Source organism: Helianthus annuus, chromosome 17 (assembly GCF_002127325.2).
Source record: "Helianthus annuus cultivar XRQ/B chromosome 17, HanXRQr2.0-SUNRISE, whole genome shotgun sequence".
Lineage (NCBI taxonomy): Eukaryota > Viridiplantae > Streptophyta > Magnoliopsida > Asterales > Asteraceae > Helianthus > Helianthus annuus.
Genome location: NC_035449.2, coordinates 171,147,849 through 171,161,074, shown reverse-complemented (window position 1 = coordinate 171,161,074; position 13,226 = coordinate 171,147,849). Strand labels below are relative to the sequence as shown.

Sequence of the window (13,226 nt, the reverse complement as noted above, 5' to 3'; positions counted from 1 at the left end):
CTGGCACGGTATGCACATATTTCCAAGCTGCGTTTGAATAAAGAAGTCATCCAGGGTTTAGAAGATGTAACCTCTTCCTGGACGGGTTACATATCCCTAAACCTAGTATTGTTTTAAAGTCTTTTGATAAGTTTTTATGAACTCATTTAAATCAAGTCAAGATTTGTAACTTATTTTGTGAATGTTGAAAATGGGATTTTCTGAACCTTATTATTGGATGAATATCACATGTTTTTATCATATAGCATTGTTATGATTGTTGCTATGGTATTAAGAAGTCACACCAATTAACCCACGCTTCCGCAAAGCCATGGTGTGACACAAGTAGATGGGATCCAGACAGAGAATGTTATCTTGACCCCCAACGAAACATTGCTATTGACCATAACACTCTTGATTTGGAAACCATAATCAAAGAGATGAAAGAAGAAGATGATTACTGGCAAAGGAAATGGTGGGGAAGCGGAGAAGAGAAGGAGAAAGAAGAGAAAGAGAAGTCAAAGAACATTGACACTAGAATCATTGACACGACACAGGAGTTGAATGCTGAAAACATGGGAAAGATGGCTGACAAGGTGCTGGCTGCTAAGGCGCTTGAGGTAGATTCTAAATCCGTCTCTGAGTCTAAAAGCCAGGTCAGTTCAAACGTGTCACCGACTGAGTCAGGTAAGAAAGTCAATGGTGATGTTGACTGCAAAAATTGCATCAAGGAATGCAAAGTTTGTAGCACAGTCACTTATCTCAACGGTAAGAAGGTTGATGATCTGATTGCTAGAGTCAGAAGTGTTGAGGATCAAATCCTTGATCGAGATAAAATGGTGAAAGCTTCAACTGAACGGTTAAAAGAATTAACTAACAAAACTAAAAATGATAAAATTGACTATGAAAAGGTTAAAAAAGAAAATGAAAGGTTAGTTCTTGAAAATCGTCAGATCACTGAAAAATTTGAGAAGCTTAAACGTACAATGAAAGATAATGATGATAGAAATGGTAAAACATATAAAGAAAATGTTCATTTGTCAAGTGTTCTTAGGATAAAAGAAGAATTAATCAACCAACAACTGGATGAAATCTCAAAATTAAAACTTAAAGTTCAAGAAGCTGAAATCGAAAATGAGCAAATCCAGTTGAAGCTTAAGAGTTACAACTCCGCAAGCTTTGTTTTGCAACACATTGTTCCCAAACCCATTGGGAAAACAAAGCAGGCGAAGATGTGTACTCTGATGGAACCGGGGTGGGTTTTCATCAAGTTCCACCACCAGTTCTTGACAGTTATTCGAAAAAGCAATCTGGGTTGGTTGAAATTGAAGAAGAAAATGAAGTCAAACTTCCCGATTCAATTGATGTTACATTTTCTCCTTCATCATCTGATGATAGTGTTCAGACAGAGATTGTTAAAAGCACAGCTGAAAGTGTTTTGATGTCTGAAAGTGATATAGCTGAAGATGATGAATGTTTCTTGGACAAATACATTCTGAAACAAAAGTCCAAAAACAACTTAAATGATGAACCTACTCTTGTCATGTACAGGATGTCGGGATCTGATAAGTTATATTCGGATTCTGAGTTTCCTCTGGAGAATGTAAATGTTTCAAAATTGACAAATGTTTTTAAAATGGTTGAAATTGATTTGTCAGAAGTGAAAAGATTAAAACAAACAAAAAGGCAAATGAGTTTTGAGAAAGATAAAGCTTACTACAAAAAGCCTGTTGTTCCACCACGTTTTCATAACAACAATCGAAACAATTGGTCGGGTGGTTATCAGGGTGGTAAGAGTTATCAAAAGAAAAAAGTTCAAAACAAGAAGTTATCCGAGAAGAAAGTGTTTGTGAACAGTTCGAGTTCACTTTCTAATGAAGAGAAAAAGATTTTTTCGAAATTAAATGAAGAATTCTTTGAGAAGAGAGCTTCACAGTCTCAGTCTGAAGGCACAAGTCGAGTAACTGACACTCGAACATGCTTCAGATGTAATCAAGTTGGACATATTGCACGAAAGTGTACCAACGTGAAGCCTAAGACTGAAGCTGTGAAGATTCAGAAAAAGAATGTTAATGCGAAGGGAAAAGCTCCATTGGTTGTTGAGAAAAAGAGTTTGAAAAATGACAACACCAAAGTCAAAACTGAACCCGTAAAGAAAGGGGTAACTAAAAATGACAAGTTTTACAAACGGGTTGCATCATCTCAACAAACATGGAAGCCGAAAGTTGTTGTACAGAAAGCAAGTGATTCAAAACCAAAGGTTCCTGAGACTGAAAAACAATCATCTTCTACCACACCGGTGAAGATGGATGTAGCTTTGGATTATTATGAAAAACTTGAAAAATCCATGGTTTCGGAAAAGAAAAATATTCAAAAGAAAGATCAACCATCTGGTCAACCTCAGAAAGATGAGTTTTTCTTATACAAAAAGGTTGAGGTTGGGTCTGAAGAAAATTTGAAAATGAATGACAAAAATTTTCCGCCACTTTACACTACAAAATCTCACATTAAAATTGAGTTGCCTAAGTCAAAAGAGGCTTGGGTAGTTTCAAAATCTAAATAGGTGTTTGTGGTCTATGCCGGAGCTTCCTTGATCGCGAAGCATGAATCGACATCTTTATTGAAATGTGTTTTAAATCAATTTGTGATATGTGCAGGAACTTCCGAGATTAGTTTCACGTTGGATTATGGACAGTGGAGCGTCTCGACATATGACAGGGAAGACTGCGTTGCTGTACGATGTGAAAAATTTCAATGGAGGATATGTTGGTTTCGTGGGTAATCAAGGCGGTAGGATTATTGGTGAAGGAACGTTATCCAATGGGATTGTGACGTTTGAAAGAGTTAACTACATTGCTAAGCTGGAGAATAATCTGCTGAGTATCTCGCAGATCTGTGACAGGATGTACACTATTCACTTCACTGATAAAGAATGTTTGATCTTGAAGCCAGGATTTGTTATCCCTGAGGAATGGATTATCATGAGGGCACCAAGAGTTAGTGATCTGTACGTGTTGGATATGAGTGTAGCTACTACAGCCACGGGTCAGGCTCATTGTTTTGTGTCCAGAGCAACTGAAAAAGAATCGAGATTGTGGCACTGCAAGATGGGGCATATACATCTGAGAAAAATGAATCACCTGGTGCACAATGATTTGGTTACTGGAGTTCACATCAAAGGTTTTCATCTGGAAGGGGAGTGCATTAGCTGTGTTAAAGGCAAGCAAAAGAAAAAGTCACACCCTACAAAGCAAGTCAATTCAGTTTCAAGACCTTTGGAAAGACTTCACATGGATTTATTCGGTCCTGTGAATGTCAAAAGTATTACAGGAGATCGTTACTGTTTGGTCGTTACTGATGATTATTCCAGATTTTCTTGGGTATCGTTTTTGAAGTCAAAAGATGAAACTTATGACAGTTTGATGGCGTTGTTCAAGAAGATTGAGAATCTGTACCAAAGGCGTATCAAAAGAATTCGAAGTGATAATGGTACTGAATTCAAGAACAGCAAGATGGAAGAATTTTGTGATGAAAGAGGTATATTGCATGAGTTTAGTGCTCCGTACACTCCGCAGTAGAATGGAGTTGCAAAACGCAAAAACCGGACACTAATCGAGACGGCTAGAACAATGCTCGCAGATTCAAAGTTACCAATAAATTTTTGGGCTGAAGCTGTTTCCGCCGAATGCTATACGCTCAACAGAGTTCTCACTGTCAAGAAGTTCAACAAAACATGCTTTAAGCTGATCAATAACCGCAAACCTAATTTGAAGTATCTTGAACCGTTCGGGTCACCCTGTACTGTTCTAGAACCTTATGGAAAGTTTGGTCCGAAGTGCATTGAGGGTATATTTGTTGGTTATGCAAGTCCTATGCGACGTGTCTTCGTTCCAAGTGAGAATCGGATTATTGAAGCTCCAAATGTTGAATGTCAAGGTCATACAATGCCGCAGCAGAATCCTGGAGATTCATGGCGTTATCATTATGACAAATTGTGGGATTCGTTTGACATGAGAGAAGAATCAGAGGAAGAAGAAGATTTCTTTGATGAGTTGGATATTTTGCGAGAGTACGAGTCGCAGCAAAGGTTCCCAGCTGAGTATTCTAGACGACCACAGGAAACTTCAAATGACGATGAAGCAGGTCCTAGCAATGCTGGTGAACATGATGATGTCCAACAGAATGAAGTTGCTCAAGATAATCAGTCGGATCAGAATAATAATCAAGAATCTGAGAATATGCCGATATTTGATCGTGGTGATTCAGATTCTGAGGGGGATCAGATTCAGGGTTCAAGTCAAACAAACCAAATTAGTGAACAAGGTGCAAATCAGAATGTTACTAATCTGGAAGGCGATGTAGATGTTCCAAGCGAAGTAATGCCATGAACTCTTTCATACCATCCAGATGAGTTGATCATTGGAGAGTTGCAATCGGGCGTTCGCACGAGACGTCAAATTGACCAGGGCCTTACATGTTTTTATTCTACAGTAGCACCTTTACAAACTGAATTTTCATTGAGTTGTTTTATTTCGCAGATCGAACCGCGAACTTACAAAGAGGAACTTACTGAAGATTCTTGGGTCCATGCAATGCAAGAAGAGTTGAGTTAGTTTGAAAAGTTAGGAGTGTGGAAGCTAGTGGATTTGCCGGATGGTCACAGGAAAATTAGTACGAAATGGGTATTTAAATGTAAGAGAGACGACAGAGGATTTGTTGTACGAAACAAAGCTCGACTCGTTGTTCAGGGCTTTAGTCAACAGGAGGGGATTGATTTTATTGAAGTGTATGCTCCTGTGGCACGACTAGAAGCAATCAGAATTTTCCTTGCATTTGCATCTTGGAAGAACTTCAAAGTATATCAGCTAGATGTAAAATCAGTGTTTCTTTATGGGAAGGTTAAAGAGGAGGTATATGTCGAATAGCCACCCGGCTTTACTGATCCGATCCACAAGAACAAGGTCTACTTACTGGACAAAGCGCTGTATGGTTTACACCAGGCCCTGAGAGCTTGGTACGAGACTTTGTCTCAACACCTACTAGCCAACAACTTCATTCGTGGAAAAGTGGATGCCACTCTCTTCACCAAAGAGGTCGACGGACATCTTCTGATAGTTCAGATATATGTGGATGATATAATATTTGGGTCAACGAATGAGAATCTATGCAAAGATTTCGAACAGGTGATGAAGCAAAAATTCGAAATGTCATCAATGAGGGAGATGAAATTCTTTTTGGGACTTCAAGTTGAACAACTGCCTAAGGGAATTTTCATTCACCAGACGAAGTACATTCATGATATTCTAGAGAAATTTGGGATGTCAAATTCTACTCCAGCTGCTACCCCTTTAGCAACGAATCATGGGATTCACCCAGATCTCACCGGAGATAGGGCTGATGAGACGTTCTATCGTTCCATGATCGGTTCATTGTGATGTACTTAACTGCTTCACGACCCGATATCATGTACCCAACGTGCCTCGCAGCAAGATATCAATCTAACCCGAGAGCTTCGCACATGATTATTGTGAAGAGGATATTACGCTACCTGAAAGGAACTCCGTCTTTGGGGTTATGGTATCCTAGAAAAGGCGATTTCACGCTCGAAGGGTATTCCGACTCAGATTTCGGATGCTGCAAAGTCAATGCAAAATCAACAACTGCAGGATGCCAGTTCTTTGGACCTCACTTGGTTACCTTGCAGTGTAAGAAACAAACGTCTGTGGCGCTATCCACATGTGAAGCGGAGTACGTGTCTGCTAGCAGTTGCTGCTCTCAGATCCTGTGGATACAGCAACAGATGCGCGACTACGGTTTGTAGTTTCTTGACACACCTCTTTTTGTTGATAATGAGGCCTCTATTAATATAACAAAAAATCCAGTACATCACGCTAAAACTAAACACATAGAAATTCGACATCACTTCATTCGAGATTGCTTCGAGAAGAAGTTGATTCGAATTGAGAAAATCCACACTGACGAACAGAAAGCGGATTTACATACCAAAGCTTTTGACAAAACACGTTTTAAATATCTTTTAAAACTGAATGGTATGAAGCTTCTTTCGGTGTCGGATGGCATTATTGGCGTTGATGAGGGTACTATTGTAGATGAAGATGAGAAACAATCTGTAAGGACTCTCAAAATTTCCTAAAAATACCCGTATTTATAAACCCGGACCCCTGAAACCCAAAACCATATTAAAAATCAAGAAAAACAAAATTCTGGGTCTCAGACGGGCCGGGTAAAAGACAAGCCTTGTCTTACGCGGGCCACGTCAACTTAAGGTTGATCGGATAAGGATGTCGGGGCCACGTGTTAACCAGCTGGGGACCAACTTGTGACCAATCAAGCCTATGCCTAGACTAGGCGGCCAGGCGGGCCGCGTAAAAGTAAGCCGAAGGCTTACGCGGGCCGCGTAAAGTCCCAATTTCAGCTATAAATAGCCTGTTGCATGCACAGTCCACTGGTGTTGCAACTTTTTCGTAAAAATGAATTCTCACTACTGTAAACTCGAAAATTCAATTAGTATAGCGAGGCGCTGCAATATCGGGTATTAACTCGATCGCTATTACGATTCAACGTCCGATCGATTGAAACTATCCAACGAATGTTTAAGTGCTGCTCAAATTGGTTTTATACTTTGTCATTTGTCGTGATTCCGACAGGATGTTTGAGTACTGCTCGAACTCGGGCTATACTCTGTCATTCGTTGTGAATCCTCTGGATGTTTAAGTATTGCACTTTGTCAATCGTTGTGAGGGTTTAATCTCGTGAATTGTCGTAACTGCTGTATAAGTTACTAACCCAGTTTGTGTGCATTGTTATTTAAATTAGGATAAACAATGCTAATCAGTAGGCTTATACACTGCTCGTTAAATCTGTATTGTGAGTCATTCTCTTTTTATCAACTGTTTTACAAAACTCCAAATTATTTTCAAAGTTATAATTACAGGGATTAAGTCTTTGTAATCACCAAGTTACAGCCGGTATGTGGGGTTTTGTATACTTTACTTATTTCCCGTCACCATTGGACAACGAGTTAGCCAATGGGTGATCTGACCATAGTCACAGACACCATTTGGACAACGAGATAGCCAATGGGTAGTCAAGTGACAAATACCGTGGGTATATGGTTGATATAGAAACATTGTAATCGCTCTTAATACTGTAGATTATAACAAATGTATCGTTTTCATTAAACTGAATGATTCACTCAGTATTTCCCCGCTGACAAAACCTTTTTCAAACATGTTTTAGGTAATCTGTTGTGATCCAAGAAAAGTGCCGTGAGGCACTACAAGCTTAGAGAAGTGGCTCAATGTAAATAAATAAAGAAACATGTTTTGTAAAATAAAGATTTCCCAGTGAAATCACCTTATTGTAAATTACAAGGTTTTATCCCTAAATTATGTAAACAGGCAGTTTCAATATTAAAAGATCATGTATTAAAAGACTTCTGTTGTCGCTTAAATTTAACACCACGGGATTTCCTGTCCCGCGGCTCTGGACCGGGTCAAACCGGGGCCAAGGGCCGTGACAGGAAAAGGTGGTATCAGAGCCACTGATATAAGCTTGCCACTGATTTAAGTCTATTAAATTACTTGAGGAATACTTAAATTGCCATTCTGTGATTATGTGTTTTTAACTAGTTATTTGTTAGTTACAGTATGGGTAAACAAAGACTTTCTGCCATCTATCACAAATTAGATACTGCACCTAAAGAAAAGGGAACCTCTTCCTCAAAATACCCAGCAGATCTGGAAGAAGGGATATTTGTCCGTAAAGCACAATATGAGAATCCTCTTACCCCAGAGAAAAGAAATTCGATTATTAGGAAAAGTCAGGAGAAAAGAAAGAAACCCCAATTCAAGAAAGTGGGGTTTAATCCAGAAATCCGGGAAATAGGCAATAATCCACCTTGGGAAGATAAATTAGACGAAAAATCGGCTAACCTCTATATGCTAGCTACTGTAGCAGAGAATACAAACCTCTAATAAGCCTGATCCAGTATTAGCATCTTTATCCAGAAAACCACTACTCCGTAAATAAATAAATCTTAGTGTGTTTTAAATTTTCCGTTATCCTTTGTAAAATTAGTCTTTCGATATGCAATAAACGGAATGTTTATCTAAATTTCCTTATAAGATTTTAACTTAGCATTTTTGTGCATTTCGCATATATGCTAAACAGCATAAGTGAGCTATCTGAAGCATTTCAGAATCTCAATCTCTATCCAGTACCAATCGAAGTCTCCAACGACTTTACTGGTTATTTTGCTGATGTGGAGGAACCCCTGGAATTTCAAACTCCACCTCCGGAAAAGGCAAAGCTTAAGAAAAGAAGAAGATATGTAGGATGGAGGAAAGTGCGCAGGAGGAAACCAACAACTAGGAAACTCCCCAAAGTAGAAAACCCTATGGATAAAGGAAAAGGGGTCGAGACTGGAGAGAGTTCTAGGCCAGCAGAGATAGAAATCAGGGAAAATTCTAGGCCAACAGGAATAGAAATTGGAGAGAGTTCTAAACAAACTGAAGAAATAACGCCTCCTGGCAAACTGTGATACCATTAGACCTATCAACAACAACCTTTACCCTTTTCCTTCCGAAACCCAACTCCCAGTAAATCTGGAACCAGTTATTCCAGACCCTCTAATCCACACTCGACCTTTAGGCGAAATGGAAGAGTGGTGGACGAACGACTGGCAATTCCAAAACATAATTAATAGTCCTTATACCTTTCTCCCTCAGTTTAATCCAGAACCTATCCCCAACCCGCCGATGAGCAACGAAAACTTAGCCGAACTTCGTCAGTTTGGTGAAGAACTGATAGGTACAGGGAATAGGATCCGGGAAATAGGGGAACAAATCTCCTGGAAATATGACGAAAGGGAGCATCGCTACTAAAATGCCAGTTGACAAAGAAATAGTGGGTTACGAAGCTGTGGTTGTATAATAACAAGTAGTAACAAAACATATAACACTGTAAAATAGAAATAAAACATTGTAAGATAAACAGTGTGTATGGATGCCTATATAATCTATAAAAATGAAAGTCGAGAAATCGACAATTTTGGCTATATATGCGTGTTGTAAAAATATTTTGTGTGGCTATGTGTACATAATCTATATATTTGATTATCAATTATTTGACACTAATAAGTTACACTTACAATAATAAACAGATGGAAAACGCTAATAATGAACCAGTTAATGAAGAAAACCAATCTAAGCAAAATCAGGAAAACCAATATATGACTAGACAAGATATCGAGAATATTGTTGCTCAAGGGATAGCCAATGCTATTCCAGCCATCCTGGCTGCTGCTCAGAAACCTACTGAACCACAACAAATCATTCCTAGTAAACGTACTCCGGAAGATAACGGCAGTAACAGCATAAATGGGGGCGGCAATCATGACGAGAATAATCTACGACATGCCCCACTTCCTAAGAAAATGAAAGCTGCAATGCCTGGTTGCACTTACAAAGAATTCCTTGCCTGTAAACCAGCAGAATTTGCAGGTAATGAAGGGGCAACTGCAACACTGCGTTGGTTAGAGAAAACCGAAGCAGTACTTGCAATAAGTAAATGTGCCGAAGAAGATAAGGTGATGTATGCGTCAAATTTATTCAAGGAAGGGGCGCTAGAATGGTGGAACACGGTATTACAAGCAAAAGGAAGAAGGATGGCCTATGCTATGAACTGGGAAGAATTTAAGAGTCTTGTAGAAAGAAAATTTTGCCCTGAATATGAAAAGGAACAAATGGCAAATAAGTTCCTAAGACATCGTATGGTAGGCGTAGATTGTCTAGGATATACTTCGACATTCTTTGAATATGTGAGAGTGGTACCAACCCTGGCTTACCGGTGCTTATTTCCCGTTATATTTGGGGATTAATTGGCGAAATCCGTAACATCGTTAAAGCTACGAGACCCCGCACTATTGACGATGCTGTGGAATTAGCTAACACCCTAACTGATGAACTGGTGCGCACAAGGGAAGAAAACAGGAAGAAGGAATTGGCTTAGAAAATTACCCAAGGATTTCGTATGGGTAATAACAACAAGTTCAAGAAAAGGGGAATCGGGCAATCTTCCACTCCGCCTTTCTGCAGGAATTGCAGAAAGAAACATTTTGGAAAATGCAATGAAACCTGTAACTTTTGCAAAGCCATAGGGCATCGTGAGGAAGATTGTAGGAAAAAGACCAGGATCTGCTATAACTGTGGAGAAGCCAGACATTTCAGACCTGAATGCCCCAAACTGGTCAACCCAGCAGACAACAAGGCTAAACCAACCGACGGAACAACCAAGAAGAATGCAAGAGCATTCCAGTTGACTACTCAGGAAGCCGAACTAATTCCCGACGTCATAGCCGGTACGTTTTTAGTTCACAACGTTTATGCAAAAGTACTATTCGACTCTGGTGCCAACCAAAGTTTTATCAATACTTCATTCTGCCAAGCTCTTAAGTTACCCTTAACCACCCTTAAGCAGATTTTTACAGTCGAAACGGCAGATGGGAATTCTGTTAACATAAATAAGATTTTGCAAGAAGGAAAAATAGAACTTTTAGGCCATAAGTTTTCTGCAAACCTGTTACCTATGAAATTAGCGGATTCGATGTGGTGTTAGGAATGGATTGGTTAGTAGCAAACCATGCTCGAATCCTTTGTGATAAGAATTCCGCAGAAATTCGTACCCCTACAGGAGAGGTAATTTCAATTTCAGGAGATAAACCTCGAAAGCCACTGAAATTCATTTCAGTAATGAAGTTGGCTAGTTATTCAAGAAAACAAGAAGTAGTGTATATGATTTCCGTAATTATTAACACTAAAAGTAAGGAACTTCAGGACATCTCTGTAGTCTCAGAATACCCAGATGTTTTTCTAGAGGAATTATCCGGATTACCACCCGATAGAGAAGTAGAGTTTAGAATTCATTTAATTCCTGGAACTACACCAATAGCCAAGGCACCTTATCGATTAGCACCCACTGAAATGCTAGAATTGAAAAAGCAGTTAGATGAATTACTAAGCAAAGGATTTATACAACCTAGTTTATCCCCTTGGGGAGCACCAGTGTTGTTTGTGAAAAAGAAAGATGGATCAATGAGGATGTGTATCGATTATAGGGAACTAAATAAGGTTACAATTAAGAATCGATACCCATTACCTAGGATCGACGATCTTTTTGATCAACTCCAGGGAGCTAGGTACTTCTCTAAGATAGACCTACGCTCTGGATATCATCAATTGAAAGTCCAAGAAAAAGACATACCTAAAACTGCTTTTAGAACTAGGTATGGTCATTATGAGTTTACAGTCATGCCCTTCGGATTAACGAATGCACCCGCAGCATTCATGGACATGATGAATCAGATCTGTAAACCATACTTGGATAAATTTGTAATCGTTTTCATCGACGATATACTTATTTATTCAAAAAGTTAGGAAGAACATTGTGAGCACTTGCATGCACTCTTAACTTTGTTAAGAAAAGAAAAGCTCTATGCCAAATTCTCAAAATGTGAATTTTGGTTACAAGAAGTACAATTTTTAGGTCATGTGGTGAATCATGAAGGCATTCACGTAGATCCTGCAAAAATTAAGGCAATTACCAAATGGAAGGTCCCACAAACGGCTATGGAAATTAGAAGTTTTCTAGGCCTAGCTGGATACTATAGACGATTTATTAAGGATTTTTCTAAAATAGTTGTACCGTTGACTAAGCTAACTTGTAAAGTAGTTAAGTTTGAATGGGGACCTAGACAAGAAGAAGCTTTTAAAATATTAAAACAAAGGTTGACAAATGCTCCAATTTTAGCTTTGCCAGAAGGAACTGAAGATTTTGAAGTATATTGTGATGCTTCAAAAGTAGGATTCGGATGTTTGTTGATGCAACGCAAGAAGGTAATTGCGTATGCCTCCCGGCAATTGAAGAAGCACGAGGAGAATTATACGACTCATGATTTAGAGTTAGGAGCCATAATTTTTGCCCTTAAGATTTGGAGACATTATCTGTATGGAAGTAAATTTACTGTTTATACAGATCATAAAAGTCTAAGGTACATATTTGGGCAAAAAGAATTAAACATGAGGCAAAGAAGATGGATGGAAATCCTAAGTGATTACGACTGTGATATTCAAAATCACGAAGGAAAGGCGAACGTAGTTGCAGATGCCTTAAGTCGTAAGTATCATGAGAAGCAACGATGAGTTCGTATGCTTAGATTAAATCTACAAGTAGATTTAATGGAACAATTGAAGAAAGTTCAGAAAACAGCAATCAAGGATGATGCTGAAGGAATGAAAGGTTATATAAAGGAACTAGAGCAAGGAAATGATGGAATTTGGAGATTCCACAAGAAACGAATTTGGGTACCTAAGCAGGGAGAATTAAGAAATAAGATTTTAGAAGAAGCTCATAAATCTCGATATACCATACATCCAGGTAATAATAAGATGTACCAAGATTTAAAGAATAATTTTTGGTGGATAGGAATGAAAAAGGATATAGCTGAATACGTATCTAAATGTCTTACTTGTTCACAAGTTAAGGCTGAACACCAGAAACCTTCAAGACTACTACAACAGTTAGAAATGCCTGTATGGAAATGGGAACTCATAACAATGGATTTTGTTACTAAGTTACCCAAAACCAGAAAAGGTAATGATGCGATTTGGGTAATTGTGGATCGATTAACCAAATCAGCTCATTTTCTACCGATAAAAGAAGCCTTTAGCATGGAAAGGCTAGCCAAGTTGTACGTAGATGAAGTAATATCCTTACATGGAGTCCCACTCTCCATTGTATCAGATAGAGATAGTCGTTTCACTTCCCATTTCTGGACTAGTTTCCAGGAAGCTATGGGAACCCGACTAAATTTAAGTACTGCATATCATCCTCAAACAGACGGACAAAGTGAAAGGACGATACAAACCCTGGAAGACATGCTCCGAGCATGTGTAATTGATTTTGGTGGTAATTGGGATAGCCACTTACCCTTAATTGAATTCTCCTATAATAATAGTTATCATTCAAGTATCGAAGCTGCCCCATTCGAAGCACTGTATGGACGCAAGTGTAGAACTCCAGTTTGTTGGGCAGAAATAGGAGAAAGTCAATTATCAGGTCCTGAAATTGTGCAAGAAACCACTGACAAGATAACTCAAATCAAAGAAAGATTAAAAACGGCTCGAGATCGCCAGAAAAGCTACGCAGACAATCGCCGTAAGCCGCTC

General features: G+C 38.9%; 1 protein-coding gene across 1 annotated transcript in view; it reads left to right on the top strand.

The window, feature by feature from the left end:
- Positions 1–13,226, top strand: part of LOC110925222 (calphotin-like) — a 66,968-nt gene that overhangs the window by 9,308 nt on the left and 44,434 nt on the right. The window lies entirely within an intron of this gene.